General features: G+C 38.1%; 1 protein-coding gene across 1 annotated transcript in view; it reads left to right on the forward strand.

The window, feature by feature from the left end:
• The first annotated feature begins 383 nt into the window (after positions 1–383).
• syndig1.L (synapse differentiation inducing 1 L homeolog) overlaps positions 384–20,691 on the forward strand; it is a 194,248-nt gene continuing 173,940 nt past the window's right edge. The window contains exon 1 of the mRNA XM_018262867.2: positions 384–859. The gene's annotated coding sequence lies outside the window, so the exon portion shown is untranslated. The remainder of the gene's footprint in view (positions 860–20,691) is intronic.

Raw genomic sequence — 20,691 nt, forward strand, 5'->3', positions numbered from 1 at the left:
GAATGATAAGCAAGCTCTGGGGGAGACTGCTGTACACACAGCACAATATAAATGAGCCTGGATGCTTTCTGCTCTGATGAATTGATTTCAAAGGCAGCGCTTGCCCAGGCTAAAGGTGGAACGTGCAGGGACTGACCAACCACTGGGAGCAGTGTCAGGCTGCTTATGGCTTGGAACAGGAGATTATACATAATGCAGTGGCATAAAACACTTACTATATGACAGCTTTTACTGTATCCAGGAGTGAAATACCTCCCCGTCCCCTTCACCGTGTCAGAAAGAGAATGAGAAGCAGCAGATAGATGAGATCTAGTGGCTGAGCAGGCTCTCTTTAAGACCAAGGAGGATCCTCCCCCTGTCTCTGTAGCTCTCCTGTGCAGGGCTGTAAATTAGTGTCAGACTAGCAGAGGCTGCTGCCCTCATCTCTCCCACCTTCTCATCTCATCTGCCTCTTCCCCATTCTATCTATCCACTACTCCCTCCCTCTCTCTCCTCTGCTTGGCTCCACTACCGAAGGTGCCCACAGCCAGGCACAGGCTGCAGAGGGAAAGTTGGCCCCATCTATAGCCCTATACATCAGTCCTGTACAGCAGCAGTTCCCCTGTGCCATCCATCCCCCAGTGCCGGGCTCCTGCTCTGACTGTGAATGTGCCAGTCTCGTACCTCCCTGCCGATACCCAGGCTCACTTGCTGCTTAGGAAACCAACCTGCCCCGGCGACAAGTCTGCACATCAGAGTACCGACCACGTCGCTTTCATGGAGTGGATAGATCAATCTGGCTACAATTAGCTCTGTGCTAATCCCCAACTTACTTTGGTGCTGCCTCCTGCCGTGACAGTCACCGATTCACCTTGCAAAGGTAAGGTCCCATTCATTCCTGCAGCTGTGCCCTTCAAAGGACATGAGAGATTAGGCACCTACTGTAACACACCTTCTATCTGCTGCCTATTCTTCCCTGTTTCTGTATCTGCACATGAAGGTATAATTACCCTTTATTTTTATTTTCTTAAAGGAGTCCATCAACTCATGCAAAGGGACAGTTTGGTAAAGAGAGGGTTAATCAGTGCAATGTACTCTGCATTATTATTATTATGCTATATGTATAGAATCACCTTTGGGCAGCACTTTACATAGAATCTTCATCATTCATATTAGTTGCTGTCCCAGTGGAGCTTACGCTCTAAGGTCACTGTCATGCACGCAGCAGGGTACCCAGAGGACACCCACATACATGGGGAGAATATACCAACTGCAGATAGTGAGTGCCCCCTGGCAGAACACCAATGCTACATTGCAGCAATGTCTCTTATTTATACCTGTATAAAAGAATCTGGCTCCCGGTACTGTGCCGTGATCAATAAGTGGGTGCAGCATCGGGACACAGACTGGATCACAGGTCCAGTGAGTGGATAATGCAGAAATTCTACCTGCCGTATATAAGTATACAGTTATGAGCTATACCATGGAAATCCATCTATTGGCAGCTTCCCCAAACCAAAATCTCACCCTCCTTCCCTTGAATCTTGGGAAAACTAATGGTTAATATGCATGAGGTTAATATTCATGGTGCATCTATGGGCTGAGCGGTGCTAGAGTGAATCCCCAGCAAGGGAATGCAGTGCTGAGATCTTCCATTAGCACAATACACACATCTTCATCCAATCAATGCCTCTGTGAGTGGCCAGGATTCCCTCAATGTATTTGCAGACGACTGTTGGGGTTTGTAAACAACAGGGACATGCCGCTCTGGCATCATCTGGTACCCAACTATTATCTCTTTTTTGCTGTCTGTGGGTCAGGCTGGCAAGACCCTGCCATCTGAAATGCACACCTATCACTATTTTAGCTTTTTATTTATTCAGGTGCTGGGGTTATTCTACATACATTTATGGTAACTAGTTTGCACTGTAAAAGTTTAAATGAGCAGATGATGCACTTTCATTTTTTTCTTTCATTTTTTTAATGGGAATTACACCCCAATAACTGGGTTTTTGCATCAGTAAAGAAATTGTTATTCTAAGCAACTTTCCAGTATACATTCTTTTAAAATGTTCTGGTTCTGACTATTGAAACAATATAGTGGGAGTCAGTACTCCGGGTCTGTTAATTATTTAATCCTGCTACATTTTTTCAGGTGTCAGTGCAGAGAATATACACCATAGATACTACTTGCAGATAGATACTGCCAGCAGTAGCAAATATATTTATATATAACCATTAATTTAATGAATATATAAATTACATTTTTATTTGTTATACACAAAACAGTTTTTTAGTTGAGTTGCACTATAATGATCTTCTGAAAGTTAAATGCTGAATATTTCCTGTAAATGTGTTTTGGCTGATTAGGCTGTGCAGTGCCCACCTTTCTCCAGTTGTTAAACTACATCTCCCAGAATCCACTAAGAACTGGGCTGGAGAATCAATATAACTCGATTGGCTACTTTATTATACAAACGTGGTTTCTTTAGGAACACATGCTCTTATTCCTCATATTCATAGATGACAGAATATATGGGAATATTAATTGCATAGTGTCTGTCTTTGTGATTAATGACCGTGTCTTCTGCTTGTTTTTCTCCCTGTGAACAAAATGTATAATCAGCTACAGCATGAAACCTTTAAAAGTCTAGCTGCACAGGGGCACCTCTGGCCTCCATATTCACGGCAGCAGAGGAGGTCACATTAATGTTAATGCCGTGAACTTTTAGAGCTGTCACACAGACATGGTGATTATGCCACAAAAATGTTTGCAGGCAACAGGGAGAAGCAAGTAAAGCCCTAGGGATGTAGATCACTCATATAAGAACCAGAGCTGTGTCTGTAAGGGATCCGCAGAGCAGGAGATGTAGAAAAGTTCAGTAACTTAAGTTCAGTAACTTACTATATATATATATATATATATATATATATATATATATATATATATATATATATATATATATATATATATATATATATATATGATATCTGGTAGAGAAAGACTACAAAGCAGCATATTAAATGAGAGATGCCCAAGGTCTGGCCATTCTGTTGTGGGCTGCATCAACAGGGCCATAGTTGGTCGTTGGATCAGAAGAAGGGGTGCTGTAATCTATTGAAGAAGCATCGGCTCTTTTATGTTTGTGACAATTCACTGAACTGTAAATAAAGTTACTTACGATGAGTTCACGGTCGGTACTAAAACATTATGTGCTATTTTTTTTTCCTGTGGGAAAATGAGTGCAAAATACAACATAGTAAAAATAAAAGATACACGTCCATCAATTTCAAACTTTTAAGTCTATATACTGTATATAACCTGCCTAACTGTTAATTGATTTCCTGAACTGTACCTAAACTATCCCACCCTTTCTCAACCAAAACACAACCCAGCCCAAAGTTAAAAAGAGACTTGAGGCCAGACCTGCCCTCCTGGACTGTATGTTTTTCAGAATAGTTTTTTAGTACACCGCCATATCCATGCTGAGAAATCCAATGGTTGAGCTGAGGGAGAGGGGGTAATTTGCACATAGCATACTGTATGTGCACATACCAATTGAATTGTAGAGAAATAACTAAGGCACACTGGATGGAAATCCAGAGCCACTGCCCTCTCCAAGAACAGTGCGCTAGGGGCAATATATATATATATATATATATATATATATATATATATATATATATATATATATATATATATATATATATATGTGGTATATATAGTTTATGTGAGTGTATGGAGGGGTCAGTGTTAGTATGTGTATGTATGTATGCATGTATGGATGCTGGGTTTAAATTGGAGGGGTTGAACAATATTCACTTTTTGTAGCTTTATAGAGAACACAAAAAAAGCTCATTAAGGAAGGCAGTGTAATGTGCAAAATGTGGATGTGAGAAATGCTTTATACTCAAAATGCAGAATTTCCCAGATTAATTGCAGGCATGTGCTATAACTGCATTAATAGCAATGTGCAACTTTGGTAAATACTGCACACGTTTGTATACCCTTTCCCCCATTGCATTAATGTTGGAATGACATCACCATCTTAGAGTTGTATAGGGGAATATGTTGTTCTTTAACCATTAGGATTGGTAAAAGTGGCTAGAATTGTATTCAAAGGTATGTAAAGCATAAGATTATATTAGGAACAGGCAATATGTTGTTGCAAAACTTCCTTTAAAGTCGACCTGTCATCCAGACAAAAAAATCTGTATAATAAAAGTCCTTTTCAAATTAAATATGAAATCTAATTTCTATTTTTTATTAAAGCATTTATAGCTGTTGTAAGCTCATTTCAAAATCTCAGCTGTCAATCAAATATTGTCTGCCCCTCCTCTATGCCTTAGATATAGAGGCGGGGCAGGCAATTACTTTCACTTTTCATTCAGCACTTACTAGATGTCACTGCTCTACCCACATTCCCACCATTCTCTTCACATGGGGATGGACATCAGGTCCCCCATTCTGGCACATAAACAAGATTCTGAGATGATACAAGACTTGTTTTAATAACAGTGTCCACAAAATGGCCCCTGCCTGCTTGTTATAATTATGAATTCCCAGACTGAAGGAATCTATATAGTGTGATTAAAGTTAATTTTGCTTGACTAATGTGATAAAATAGGCTTTTTGAATATTCTTTTTTGGGTGACGGGTCCCCTTTAAGTATTTAAAATTTTTAGACAACTTGATTACACTGTTAATACGACTAATGATTGCATTATTATGCTTTATATATGTAGTGCTGACAAATTCCAATAGTCCATATTACAGATAGTATACATCATTCCCATCAGTCCCTGGTTCTTATCATGCACGCACATCTTTTTTTTATTATAAGTTGATTAACCTGCCTCTATGTTTTTGGAGAGTGGGAGTAAAGCAATGTGCAATTAAATAAAGAAGATTAGATGAAAAAGTGAACTAGGCCGCACTAAACTAACTCTAAATTGTCACCATATGATGTATGGGACCTGTTATCCAGATTGTTGGATTATGGGGTTTTGGATCTCCATGCCTTAGGTCTACTAAAAGAAATTATTAAAACAGTAAATAAACCCAATAGGATGGTTTTGCTTCCAGTAAGGATTAATTATGTATTTGATGGGACGAAGAACAAGCTACTGTTTTATTAATAAAGAGAAAAAGGAAATCAGTTGTAAAAATGTTAATTATTTGATTAAAATTGAGTCTGTGGGAGATTCCATTTCCATAATTAGGTCTGTCTGGATAATGGGTTTCCAAAAAATGATCCCATACCTGTTTTATCTGATACATCAGCTAAGCAGCCCCACTGCTCATGCTCCTGGACATTTACTAAGATCTGGCACACAGCAATTGCTACAGCTGGTACATTAGTATCTGGTATTTCTCTTGTGTTCCATTCTGAAAAGACCTGAGACTGAGAATGTGTCTGTTTGTTGCACTTTGTACCCTTCCTTGCACATTGTAATTGTGTGCTCGATTCTGATTGACACCTGCAGTGGTCACAAGAGAACATGCTGATTTGCAAGTGATCAGAGGCTTGAGTCTGTTAAATGATAATACAAAGATTGATTTCTTGTGTATTGGAAGGAAGCTTCTTTTATGGGATTCTAATAGAATCCTTAACCCATGGGAAATCGTCCCCTTTAAGTGTTTAGAAAGCATCTATGAAACCGTTGCAAGGCAAAGAAAACAACTTCAGAGCAGGTTTATAATGTGTCATTGTATGAAAGAAATAGTAAAAATGAGAGATTTTAGTAGCAACTGATGAAACCAGAGAAAAGTCATGCATGAGTTTCCTTGTGTCAATATGGTAATTGGTTTCCCATTTCTAACTGTCTGGGGGCACCAAGCAATTCTTCTGAAATATCAACGCATGGTCATGTTGGATTTGTAACAGGCTATTTGTTATGACATTAAAGTGAGTGAAAAAAGTTTGAGAGAAAACAAATTACATCCAATTATGTTTGACAGATTCATACCCAAATTTGGATATGTAAACTTGTTGATATTAAAGGGATACTGTCATGGGAAAACATGTTTTTTTCAAAATGCATCAGTTAATAGTGCTACTCCAGCAGAATTCTGCACTGAAATCCATTTCTCAAAAGAGCAAACAGATTTTTTTATATTCAATTTTGAAATCTGACATGGGGCTAGACATTTTGTCAATTTCCCAGCTGCCCCTGGTCATGTGACTTGTGCCTGCACTTTAGGAGAGAAATGCTTTCTGGCAGGCTGCTGTTTTTCCTTCTCAATATAACTGAATGTGTCTCAGTGAGACATGGGTTTTTACTATTAAGTGTTGTTCTTAGATCTACCAGGCAGCTGTTATCTTGTGTTAGGGAGCTGTTATCTGGTTACCTTCCCATTGTTCTTTTGTTTGGCTGCTGGGGGGGGGGGGAGAAAGGGAGGGGGTGATATCACTCCAACTTGCAGTACAGCAGTAAAGAGTGATTGAAGTCACATGACTTGGTGCAGCTGGGAAATTGACAATATGTCTAGCCCCATGTCAGATTTTAAAATTGAATATAAAAAAATCTGTTTGCTCTTTTGAGAAATGGATTTCAGTGCAGAATGGGAAATATAATGAAAAAAAAATTAAAAATAAGCTTCATCTAATGGAAATACAAAACTTTCTGAATTTTCAAAACCTCTCTGTCTGCAGGCAGATTAGCTATTACTTAGTCCAGGGATGTTTAGCTAGAGGCACACAGCCAGATATGGCTCTCCAAAAGATTATCATGGATCATGACCTTCACAAAAGTTCCACAGACTTATTTCTATGACGAGGTGTCTCAGATAATCTGCTTGCTGCATGGACAAAGTTGGCATAACCCCCTCCCATAAACTCACATTAAAGATATTTTAAGACACTGCTGTCTGACACCCTGTTATAATACCAAGACTATGAAGAGTGTTAAAACACTCTGGAAATATTAAGAAGCGAAGGTAAATTTACATTTCAGTTGCTTTGTTTCTTCAAGATTCTGTGAAAATGTTATTAGCTCTTGCACTTTTACCCTTGTCTAATAAGGCATTGTTTGACTGGTAGGCTGGCAAAAATCTCCGTACGTACCTCCCAATTATCCCATGTTTTGCCAGACAGTCTTGCATTGCAAACCTGAAAAGGAAAGTAAGTGAAAGTCAGCAGAAGAATTTGTGCAGATATGGTGTATCTGGATGTTCCTCATGATTATTAAAATGTTGGGAGATAAGTCCTTATCATCTACTACTGGGATTCTTTTGTATTTTGAATTCTATAGCAATAATTTGAAAAGTGGGCATGGTCTTACATTTCATGGGGTGTTGTATGATATGACTGAGAGTGGAGTTATGTAAAAATGTCTGTAAATGGCACAATCCATAGTGGGGATATCCACCTAAATTTTCTCAGAGCCTCTAAAGAAAGATATAATTGTGTTCCAAAATTGGTTTCATCTGGGGTTCAGTGACCCACAGAGTAGTGAATGGAAGCATAGTTACATAGTTACATAGTTAAATTGGGTTGAAAAAAGACAAAGTCCATCAAGTTCAACCCCTCCAAATGAAAACCCAGCATCCATACACACAGCCCTCCCTACTTTTAATTAAATTCTATATACCCATACCTATACTAACTATAGAGCTTAGTATCAGAATAGCCTTTGATATTATGTCTGTCCAAAAAATCATCCAAGCCATTCTTAAAGGCATCAACTGAATCAGCCATCACAACATCACCCGGCAGTGCATTCCACAACCTCACTGTCCTGACTGTGAAGAACCCCCTACGTTGCTTCAAATGAAAGTTCTTTTCTTCTAGTCTAAAGGGGTGGCCTCTGGTACGGTGATCCTCTTTATGGGTAAAAAGGTCCCCTGCCATTTGTCTATAATGTCCTCTAATGTACTTGTAAAGTGTAATCATGTCCCCTCGCAAGCGCCTTTTTTCCAGAGAAAACAACCCCAACCTTGTCAGTCTACCCTCATAATTTAAGTCTTCCATCCCTCTAACCAATTTAGTTGCACTTAGTCTTTGCACTCTCTCCAGCTCATTTATATCCCTCTTAAGGACTGGAGTCCAAAACTGAACTGCATACTCCAGATGAGGCCTTAGCAGGGCTTGATAAGACTTGGAAGGTGCTCCCTGGTGTACTGTTATTAAAGGACTAGATACCTGGGTTTGGAAATAGGGAAAGCTCTGGATGCAGCTTACTTTTTCCAGTACAGGTATAGGACCTGTTATCCAGAATGCTTGGGACCTGGGGTTTTCCATATAGCGGATATTTCTGTAATTTGGATCTTCAAAGCTAAATTCAACTAGAAAATTATTTAAACTTCCAATAAGGTTTAATTATATCTTAGTTTGGATCAAGTACAAGCTACTGTTTTATTACTACAGAGAAAAAGGGAATCATTTTGAAAATTTTTAATTATTTGCATAAAATGGAGTCTATGGGAGACAGCCATTCGGTAATTCAGAGCTTTCTGCATAACGGGGTTTCTGGATAATGGATCCCATACCTGTACAGCAGACATGCATGCCTCCCAATTGTCCTGATTTTTTCCTGGATCCTTGACATGTTCTGTTCTTTGAGCTCTGTACAAGCTCCGTTGAACTGCTAAAAAAAGTTTGACAAACTTAAAGTAATTTATGCCTAATAAAAGAAAACATAATTCTAAGCAACTTTGCAATATAGATTAATTACAAATTTTCTATGGTTTTTGCATTATTTATATTTGCACTGCTATTGAAAGCAATGTTTGTCCCTTTCTATTCTCTGTCCTGATGGCTCAGACAGTTAATACAATAGACAAGACAGTAGATCTGTCTTTGCTGGGGAACTAAAGATGGCCATACTCGGAGAGATCCGCTCGTTTGTCGATGTTGCAAAATGAGCGGATCTCTCCCTAATATGCCCAATATCAGGCTGATCTCAGATGCGGCTGCGATCTGACGTCTGATCTACATCTGCCCGACTTTTGGCCAGATATCGATCGGGGAAGCCCGTCGGAAGGCCCCATACACGGGCCAATAAGCTTTTATCGGCCCGTGTATGGCCACCTTAAGACTTCTGCAACATTGTTTAAAAAGTAACAACCAGGAGTTAAGCAAAGCTGTTTTCAAGAGCAACTGTTTTTACAAATAACTTTAAAAGCACTGAATATTTTTAATGTATATTGGAAAGTTGCTTAGATTTTGGTTTTCTTTTATTAGGCTTATTTTTATTTTGGGGTTGAGTTGCCCATTATTAAGACAAGACGAGAAGAAGATCTCTTACTTACTTGGGTGAATCCCTCTAGCCTATCTAATCCATGTTCAGATGTGCTGGGACTTAAACATTGAGCTTAAAACAGCATTTCTATATCAGCATGCTAGAAACATCAGTTCAGGTTAGAAACTCCAGGGGGCAAATGCCCCCCTTTTCCCCTGTTGATACCACTGTACAACCTTATTTTCTGAATGGCTCAGCAGGTGAACAATATGGCGGCTGTTATATGTCTAAGAACAAATATACTGTACTGATAGGGGCAGATTTATCAAGGGTCGAATTTCGAGGTGATGGGAGTTTTTTTAGACTCCCATCAACTCGAAATTCGAATAAAAAAAAGACCAATCGAAATATATTTAAAAAAATCGAAGTTTTTAACTTCGGGTGAATAGGCTGTATTCAAATTGTTCAAATCCAATTATTAACGCATTTAATCGAATTAGAATCAAAGGATTTGCCTGAAAAAACTTTGATTTTTCAAAGTCCAGTACGAATCGAATTATGTACTATTCGATAGTCGAAGTACACTAGGGGGCTGATTCATTAGGGGTCGAATATCGAGGGTTAATTAACCCTCGATATTCGACTAGGAATTGAAATCCTTCGAATATCGAAGTCGAAGGATTTAGCGCAAATTCTGCGATCGTACGATCGAAGGATTATTCCTTCGATCGAACGATAAAATCCTTCGAATCGAACGATTCGAAGGATTTTAATACAACGATCGAAGGAATATCCTTTGATCAAAAAAACTTAGGAAAGCCTATGGGGAAGGTCCCCATAGGCTAACATTGACTTCGGTAGCTTTTAGCTGCCGAACTAGGGGGTCGAATTTTTTTTAAAGAATGGTCGAATAGTCGAACGATTTTTAGTTCGAATCCTTCGATTCTAAGTCATAGTCGAAGGTCGAAGTAGCCCATTCGATGGTCGAAGTAGCCCAAAAAATACTTCGAAATTCGAAGTTTTTTTACTTCGAATCCTTCACTCGAATTTAGTGAATCGGCCCCCTAATGTAACTCGAAAAATCTAATTTTTAAATTTGATTTTTCAATTTGACCCTTGATAAATCTGCCCCTTAGAGTACGCTGTAATGCACAGTGTACTATGAGTCTGATCCAAAGCTGATGAAATACAAACAGCAGTTTAAATAAAACATGCTGCACATAAGAATAAATCAATGAAGATTATGAATTGAGACACAAACAATAAAGTAAACAGACAGGCCTGTAGATCTTTATTTGCCAATGTGATTTTATTGCAATAACAGGCCAACTCTTTTGCTTGGTTTGGAATAACACTAGTGCGAGGCTGGAGTGCATTACTGTATGATTTATTTGCATAGAACAGCAGGGCACACAGCCATCAGGTTCAGAGTGTATTGACTTTGTTCATACAGATGCAGAATTTTGCTATTTCTAAATAGTTAAAGGAGACTATAGCAAAACCGATGGTGACCAATAAAACTAAGGTGTTTATTTATCAAAGGTCGAATTGTAGAGTTTTTTAGAACTTGAATGATCTCACAACTGAAATGGTTTCTAATTTAAGAAAAAACTTGAACGGCAAAAACTTGAATCAACGAGTTTGGGCCAAAAGAAAAGTTTTTGGCAAAAAAAACTTGATGTGCTCAAATTGATTGAGTTTTCAGGCAAAACCCTCTGAAAAAAAACTCGAACGCCATGACGGCTAGTAACATCTTCAAATGGTTCAAGGGACCTCTGCCATTGACACCTACATGACCTTAACAGGTTTTAGATGGTGTATTTTCGTATTCGCGCCAGTGGCATAACTAGATATTACTGGGCCCCACAGCAAATTATTTTACAGGCCCCCAAAATGTCTAGAGGTTGACTTGTTTTACCAATATTCATTGTAATTGTATGTGAATTAAGGCCTCATGGGGCCCCTATGTCTCCTGGGGCCCCCTGCAGCCACGGAGTCTGTTTCGTCAGTAGTTAAGCCCCTGAATCAAGCTATTTCCAGGGTCAGTTTATAATAAATCTCATTTTTTTAATAAAAAAAACTCGAACAATTTCATTTTTTGTTTAACCAAAAAATTGATTTCAAAATTACCTTGAAAACTCGATTTTTTTTTTTGTGGAAAACACAACTCGAACCTTAATAAAGCTGCCCCTAAAGGTGGTGAATCTGGTTAAATTCAGAGTTTTTTTATCCTGCTTTTCCTATGACGGAAGCAATTGGTTTTATATTTATTTCCCAAAGGACAAATATACGCTGTCTCTTTGAGGAGAAATAGGTGACACATTTGTTTATTGGTTATATTTGTTAATTTACACATCAAAGTAGTTGCAGGAAAGGAGTGTGTTTTGATCACTTAGGCTGTCAGTACGTGTTGGCCATAATTGGCAGCAAATACCAAATAGCACAGTCAGTTATTTGTATCGATGACCTGCTCCAGTTCATGGTGCTTAGGCATAATGGAAGGGGGTAGGATCTTTGGATAACTTAGAGAATATTTAGGACTTATTTGCAAACCCAAGTATTACAAGCAACTTGCTTTATCTCACCACAGTTCCATCAGGTGCTCATAAAAGCACTTTCATTAAAGGTACTTGCTGGATCAACTAGCAGTTAGGCAGGTTAAAATTGAGTTAAAAGGTTGAACTTGATGGACGTGTGTCTTTTTTTCAACCTAACTTACTATGTTACTTGCATCATAAAGCACTCCAGATAAGGCTATATATTTTCTAAAAGCACATTACAGTACTGTATGTGTGCTAAATTATACTTTCTTAGTGGGATCTGTTATGCAGAAAGTTCAGAATTATGGAAAACCATCTGCCAAAGACATTTTATGCAAATAATCCTAATTTTTAAAAATAATGTCCCTTGTTCTTGATCCAAACTAAGATGTAATTCATCTTTATTGAAAGCAAAACCAGAGAACTGGGTTTATTTAAAGGAGAAGGAAAGGTAAAAACTAAGTAAGCCTTATCAGAAAGGTCCATCTAAATATACCAGTAAACCCCCAAAGTAGTGCTGCTCTGAGTCCCCTGTCAAAAGAAACACTGCATATCTTTCCTTCTATTGTGTACACATGGGCTTCTGTATCAGACTTCCTGCCTTCAGCTTAAACCTCATTGCCCTGGGCAAGAGCATGCTCAGTTTGCTCCTCTTCCCCCGCCCCCTCCCTTCTCTACTGTAATCTGAGCCCAGAGCAGGGAGAGACTCAGGCAGGAAGTGATATCACACCACATTAATACTGCAGCTCCTATCCTAAACAAACAGAGAGTTTTTAGAGATTTTTACTCAGGTATGGTAAAACATTCTACAGAATAAATATAGCATTCTAGCTTGCACTATTGCAGCTAATCTATTGGCAATAAAATGCCTCTGTAGCTTTCCTTCTCCTTTAATGTTTACATGATTTACTAGTGATAAATAAAATAAAATAAAAGAGCCATTATCCGGAAAACCCTGAGCAGTATGGATAATAGGTCCCATTCCTGTAGAAAGTATAGCGGACACTACTTGGCTTACTACAAAAGTTTAATAAAACATAATAATGAAATGTAACTGCTATAAATTGCATCCATTGTTATTTTTGTTCATATATTTGTTTTGTCTATCCATATTTGTGTGATTTCTATACAAATGAAAATTAAATACAGTTAACGTGCACAGCAGTTGGCATCACTTTTAGCATTGGTGATTGTAGTTAAAAGTGAATAAAAGAATGAAAGCATTAGAAAATGCAGGCAGAAGAGCATTGAAACAGATCTTTTAGTGATTTATCGAGAATGGATTATATATTTTGGTGCACGCTTTATTGTAATTAATAAGCATGTTTAATTTGTTTGATTATATAAAAGTATAATGGTAAAGATTAATTTTCCTACACAAGAGCTGGGTATAATTAAACACAATACTATATAAAGGAAAGAGTCTGAGCTGGAATTTTGTTCAAACACCTTGATATACATCCACTTCATAAACTAAACTTCCTAGCAAGCCATGCTGAAAGCTAAGAATAACCCTCTTATATATAAGCCTCTTCTTCTTTCTGTTGATTATAATACATTTTAATGCATTAGAAGGGTTAAATGGAGAGGTTGAGTGATGCCTACTATGCTATATTAATAGTCAAAGTGGCGCAGGGTTTGTTGTAGTGGATAGAACATATAAATGTAATGGTCACCACCATTCGTTTTAATTCGGCTTCCTCTGTTGGTCTAATGGCATAATCATCCAGGTCCCCTTTTTAAACCATTATATCAATTGCATCCAAAATCAATTTTGTTGTGTTTTGGTAGCCGAGGATGAGTAGAGTATAGCAGTGTTTTATTAGCTGGTTCATGCAGCCATTATACATCAACAGTAGCTTCACTCTAACACCCCAAGCTGTATAGAAAGTACTGTGCATGCACAGCACAACTTATGTGCACAGTGACACCTACCTACCTACGCCATTAGTATAAACACCACATATTCCCCCTATAGTAGGAAAGCATTTGGGCAAATGTAATAAACTACAACAATGCATCTTAAAGCAATAATACTTCACATCACACAGTCCTTGGTCCATGCAGGTAGTTTTCTGATTCTGTCAGTACGCCTTATAGGTTCGCCTACTGCAGTTGACATCAGGAGTAGGAAAATGTCCTTCATCAAATGGAGCTTCTCCAAAGTCATATCTAGCAGGAGCAAGATGACTTGCATTCCATATGCGTCCATCAGACAGTTCATATGTGTATGGTCCTAGAAGGGAGAAGAGAGGAAAGAACCTTGCTTTGTGACTGCAAATTGCCTTCAACGGTTAAAACCAACCCTCACCTCTGTAGACCATGTATTGATTCTTTCAGCGACCAACTTTTTCATTCACCATTCAGTTAGTGGAAGTATATAGAATTCCTCAACTTATACCGAAAACGTAAAGTACAGTGCTTAAATAAATACAACCAATAAAATATTGATTGTCGCTACACCGACTCTGTGTATATTTTATCAATTGTTGATTCTAAAAAAACTCTAATACTAATTAATTTAACAATTCCTAGTATTTATGTTAAAAAAAGAGAATTATAATTCATTGATATACTTTATAAAGTGCCTGTGCTCCACTAGTTGATAAAGGACCTCTTACATCATTTGTATCGTGATAATTGAGGTAGTAATATAGAAAAGTGACTAGTGCTATTAATAAAAAAGTTGATTGAGTAGATTTAAAACAGTGCTACTCAGTTGCAAATTAACCCAACCGCTCCTTGTGGATAAGAGTGGAATTGTGAAAAAAGAAAGTTGATGGAGTTGCTCCCAAGATTTCTAGTTATATTTTTTCTAAGTCCCTAGGAGCACCACAAAGTGGGAGAAGGCAGAAACTGAAGGGCTGCGGTCTCGTTAGTTAGTCTTTTCTGTCTAAAAGAGAGGCTATTTAACCCTAAAAAAACGCAGACCATTCAGTTCATGGAGAGAAAACAGATTTAAGAAACAGTTAAGGAAGAGTTCCTATTCGTTTAAAAAGTGCAATTTTTGTTCACCAAAGTGAAGTAATTAAAAGAAGATCAAGAGTCAAATCTTGTCTCTTACCCCATTGCCCATAATCGCCATGCACTGTCCTTCCATGGGACACATTGCCCCTTGCTATTTTCCCAATATTTGTATGCGGCATACTCTCCTCACTATTACCTTGCTGTACCGCCATAGACCTTCATGTTCTCATTTATCTGAGCTTCAGTAGCAATAGCAACAGCTTGTGTTTTTTTGTTAATGGAGCAGTAACAGTTGTAATTATACCTCAGGGTAGACCAGAGCTGGTTAAAGCTCACTGAGAGAGTCAGCAGTAAAATATTTATAAAAAAGGGTGACAGCTGACCTGTTCTGCTTGCTGCAAGGCACTGTGTTATATTTACAATATGTCTAATGCCTCCCTCACCATATTGCTCCTTGCAGGTGAACTTGGAGTCCACTGTGCTCTGGAAGTGTTGCCTTTTGCTTTAATTTACAATAGAACTGCAGTTCTCTGCAGTAAATCTGCCATGTCTGAAGCTGAACTGGACAATGTAGGTGGTTGGGCAAAGCAGTACTTTAGGGGGCACATTTACTAAGAGTCGAATATCGAGGGTTAATTAACCCTCGATATTCGACTATCAAAGTTAAATCCTTCGATATCGAAGACAAAGTATTTACCGATATTCGTTCGATCGAACAATCGAAGGAGTAATCTTCGATCGATGATTAAATCCTTCGAATCGAACGTTTCGAAGGATTTTAATCCATCGTTCGAACAAAATTCCTTAGATCAAAAAAACTTTGGAAAGCCTATGGGGACCTTCCCCATAGGCTAACATTGATGCTCGGTAGGTTTTAGGTGGCGAAGTAGGGGGTCGAAGTTTTTTTTAAAGAGACAGTACTTTGACTATCAAATAGTCGAACGATTTTTAGTTCAAATCGTTTGATACGAAGTTGTAGTCGAAGGTCGAAGTAGCCAATTCGATAGTCGCAGTAGCCAAAAAAAACACTTTTGAAATTCGAAGTATTTTTTATTCTATTCCTTCACTCGAGCTAAGTAAATGTGCCCTTAGGTGTGCCTAGGCTGTGGGCCTCTGTATGTGTGTAACACATACACTTACACTATACACATACACATACACTTAAATTAAAACACATTTGATGAATTCCAAAATGCCTATATGCAGAACTGTGATTAAAAATGGAATTAAAGGCATGGACATTTTTTTTTTAATTTTTTTGGGTGGGAAAATCAGTTTCCCAGAAATGTTATATTCACTTCACTGCTGAAATGCCTTTTAAATCCTATTGGCAGCCCTCCAGGTAAGTGACTTGCGGAGGAGTCAGTGAAGGGTCAGCAGACGCATCACTCACTTTCGGCCGAAGTCAGCTTCATATTGAAATGGCCAGGAACAAAAAATCAATACATTTCTTGTTGTTTTTAACAATAGTGAGCATTAGCAGCTCCCTTGCTCAGCAAAGCTTAGCATTTTGCTACCTATGCTATGTCTGGAATGGCAATAAATATGTGGGTACTCCATTATAACAACCAGTCACTTTCCTAATAGCAATTGACAGCCTTCCTAGTGAATCGAATGGTAAATTTCTCTGCTTGCTAGCATGCTGTCCTATCAATGGATCCTCTGCATCTCACTGCTTTGGCACAATGAAAGGGCTTGATATTCCAGGCCTGGCATCTAAATGATTCCTGCACTGGCAAGCAAAGACAAGGCAGAGACAGGACTCCCTAAAATAAATGGAAAAGCTGTACATTTACTTATATGGTAGGCAAAACTTGCTTTTATTGTAATTGCTTCCAATCGTGCAGAGACTAATGGCTTTGTTCAATGTTCATGTCTAGCGCACATGTCTAGGTACATAATATTCTTTCATTTCATTACCTGAAACATCTGATAACTGAGACTATGTGAAAGTTGTGCATTGCAAAGTTTCCCTCTGAAGTATTTATTTTTAAGTTTTATGAGATTCAGCAATTACAATAGCTCTTCTATACAATAAATGACTGAATAGAAGAGAATATAAGAGTATGTTTTATAATGTACACTGCTGTAGCAAATTATACCACATAGAAGCATCCTCTTGTTTTATGACCATTTAATTTTATCTCGTGGGGTTTTTTCTTTTTTAATTAAAGAGTAGGAGGACAAGGCAGTATTGAATTATGCTGGAGAAGAGCAGCATTGAGCCATACCTTCCAACTTAAAAAAAAAAGAAATTCTAATAATATGGAGCTGCTTGGAGTTGGCAAACAAGTACTGTTTTTCCTATATAATGTGAATCGCATGACAACCATCAGGAGGGTAAAGGGGTCCAGCTGTAGAGGCGCTTGAAACTAGTATTACGTACCAGAGATGGGCTGAAAACATTTGTGAATTCCCCTCAAAATTCATGAAACATTCGCAAAACTAGAACTTTGATGCCTGTGTCAACTCCGACAGCTTTTACGCTCACGTGAATTTTGACACCCACGTTAAAGTCAATGGGCATCCGAATTGTGTAGCCGCACGACAGTTTTGACACGAGCGACTATTTATATTTTCGTGGCAGTTTCACGAATTTATGCGAAACGTGGAAATTCACCTCAAATTTGTGCCATCACTATTAAGTACTGCATGGGAATGGGATGGAAATCGTACGCATGTGTGAAGGCCAATAGAAACTGTTGATTTCTAAATAAATATCTGTCTTTTGGGAGTATTAAACACTGTTTTACCCTTATTTTGATTTCAATGGTATCTTAGATATTAAAAAACGCTTCTTTAAAGAGACACCAGAAATTAAACATTTTTAATATCTATCATAATATTATCTTTGAATGCTATATATATAATTTAGCCATAAAAATATTTGCCTGATCCTTTACATTACTTTCTTACCCCCTTTTTCCCCTATGAGAGGGCTGCCATATCTGTGCAGCAGTAGTCTGTTAGCATTACAAATTCTAACTGTCAGGTTGACAAAACAGTCAGGTTTAGGAACTTCAAGTAACAATTACTTAGAAAATCAGAACTATTAACATGACCTATAGGTAACTTTTCATATTTCAATATTTTGAAATAATAATGATATTTTGATATTGAATAATGATAATATTGAATATGTTTTAGTGTCAGTATCACTTTAACATAACAAGGCTATAGTAAAGAAGAGTACATCAAACACTGGGGTGGTATTTGAGAAGAAGCCGACACTGCTGACTAGGATAAAGACAAAGCATTAGACATAGACAATAGTTCCGAAACTCTCATTCCCGTTGCAGTTTTCTGCACTGGGAAAGAATAAGTTAAAAATGCAGAGCTGTAGTAGTACGGCATGACGGCCTTTACAAAGGTTACTAAATTGTCAAATATGCCATTTGTGCCCATAGTTCTTGTTTCAGTAACCACTGCTGAAAGTGTTTGTGAAATTAGAACTAATAGCCTTATCTCTGTGAAAACCTCCCCCGTCTATTTTAAAATAGACTTCATTTTGAGTTGGCACAAAGCAGAAAATTACCGCTTGAGCATCAAACACAGTAAAAAGCAACAAATCATAAATTACAGCAATTGCCTGCCTCTAATTCAGTTAATCACAAATATCTTCACTGAGTCAGTGCTTTGTGAAGAAATAATGACTGGGCTGGCACTCCATTATAGTCCATTCATGCGCTGTATGATTTAAAAGCGGTAATAACTTGTGTTTTCAACTTATGCCATGAAGCCAGCTCCAGTATATAGCATTGTGCGGCTGTGTTATAAGATACATTTTATTTGGTCACATATGGATCTAGAAAAAACACACAAAATTATACAGCATCCATACAATAAGGGGCACATTTACAAAGCTCGAGTGAAGGATTCGAATTAAAAAAACTTCGAATTTCGAAGTGTTTTTTGGGCTACTTCGACCATCGAATGGGCTAGTTCGACCTTCGACTACGACTTCGACTACGAATCGAACGATTCGAACTAAAAATCGTTCGACTATTCGACCATTCGATAGTCGAAGTACTGTCTCTTTAAGAAAAACTTCGACCCCCTAGTTCGGCAGCTAAAAGCTACCGAACTCAATGTTAGCCTATGGGGAAGGTCCCCATAGGCTTGCCTGTGTTTTTTTGATCGAAGGATATTCCTTCGATCGTTGGATTAAAATCCTTCGAATCGTTCGATTCGAAGGATTTAATCGTTCGATCGAACGAATAATCCTTCGATCGTTCAATCGTAGGATTAGCGCTAAATCGTTCGACTTCGATATTCGAAGTCGAATGATTTTAGTTCCTAGTCGAATATCGAGGGTTAATTAACCCTCGATATTCGACCCTTAGTAAATCTGCCCCTAAATGTTATTTGCATCATAAACTCTAAGGGGATAGACAACCTTGATAGATAGCTAACTATATTTTTGTAAAACAGTGTTTATTTAGTAGAAATTAAGATATTTCAAATTTTCCTTTGGAATATAGAATTAAAGTGCTTGTCCTTCTTCTCTTCTCTGGGTAACACTGAGTAGGGTAACATTAAGTTATAATTCAGTGAATAATTACTTCAGATGACAATAGAAAATACTGACATCTATGTGCTCCAAATTACAGGGGCTTTGAGTATGCATAACAGTTCCTGATAGCCACCCAAGCATAGGTATACAAAGAAGAGTAAATATCGTGGCCAAAAAAGCAAAAATTATTATTGATACAGTATATATCTGACATATCTGACCTATGGTTCCATTTAACACAATAGACTAAAGCTCCCCATAGACGCGACAATTCTTCTTGCCGAACGACCGATTTTAGGGAAGCCCGACCAATTATCGTGTGGTTAGTGGTATTCGAACGATCGTACATCTTACGATTTTTCGGCCGATATCTGACGGGAAATTGATCGGCCATGTCAAAAAATCTTTGTCTTTGTCTCCCAGTGCAATCTCTCTATGTTTGCAGGGCCAAGCAGGCAGCTACCCTTTGTTTTCCTGGTAAATTGGTCTTTTTAGTTGATGGTAAATTCCATCTGATCTTTTAAAAATCTCAACATCTATGGCCAGCTTAAGAGCGGTTTTCTTAAAGGGATACTGTCATGGGAAAACATTTTTCAAAATGAATCAGTTAATAGTGCTACTCCAGCAGAATTCTGCACTGAAATCCATTTCTCAAAAGAGCAAACAGATTTTTTTATATTCAATTTTGAAATCTGACATGGGGCTAGACATTTTGTCAATTTCCCAGCTGCCCCAAGTCATGTGATTTGTGCTCTGATAAACTTCAATCACTTTTTACTGCTGTACTGCAAGTTGGAGTGATATCACCCCCCTCCCTTCCCCCCCCCAGCAGCCAAACAAAAGAACAATGGGAAGATAACCAGATAACAGCTCCCTAACACAAGATAACAGCTGCCTGGTAGATCTAAGAACAGCACTCTATAGTAAAAACCCATGTCTCACTGAGACACATTCAGTTACATTGAGAAGGAAAAACAGCACCCTGCCAGAAAGCATTTCTCTCCTAAAGTGCAGGCACAAGTCACATGACTTGGGGCAGCTGGGAAATTGACAAAATGTCTAGCCCCATGTCAGATTTCAAAATTGAATATAAAAAAATCTGTTTGCTCTTTTGAGAAATGGATTTCAGTGCAGAATTCTGCTGGAGTAGCACTATTAACTGATGTGTTTTGAAAAAAAATATGTTTTCCGATGACAGGATCCCTTTAAGAAAGAAAAAGGCTGGCAGAACACAAACCACATTATAGCAAACACACTACAATAATAAAATAGGACTTAAAAGAAAGCATTTTTACATGTGCAACCTAGAAGAAAAATGGTAGGGCTCATTTATTACAAAACTACAAAACAAAATCTCGCCAATTAGACTAGTGGAACACGCAGTGTTTTCTCTGCAGAGATGGTGGAGGGAAGATCAATCTGCAACCTTCCACCCCATATTCACCCGTTGGTGCACACAGGGCAAATTTTCAACATGAAAAAAAAATTGGAAGGCAAAGAATTGGAAGC

The sequence above is a fragment of the Xenopus laevis genome, chromosome 5L (assembly GCF_017654675.1).
Source record: "Xenopus laevis strain J_2021 chromosome 5L, Xenopus_laevis_v10.1, whole genome shotgun sequence".
NCBI classification, from domain to species: domain Eukaryota; kingdom Metazoa; phylum Chordata; class Amphibia; order Anura; family Pipidae; genus Xenopus; species Xenopus laevis.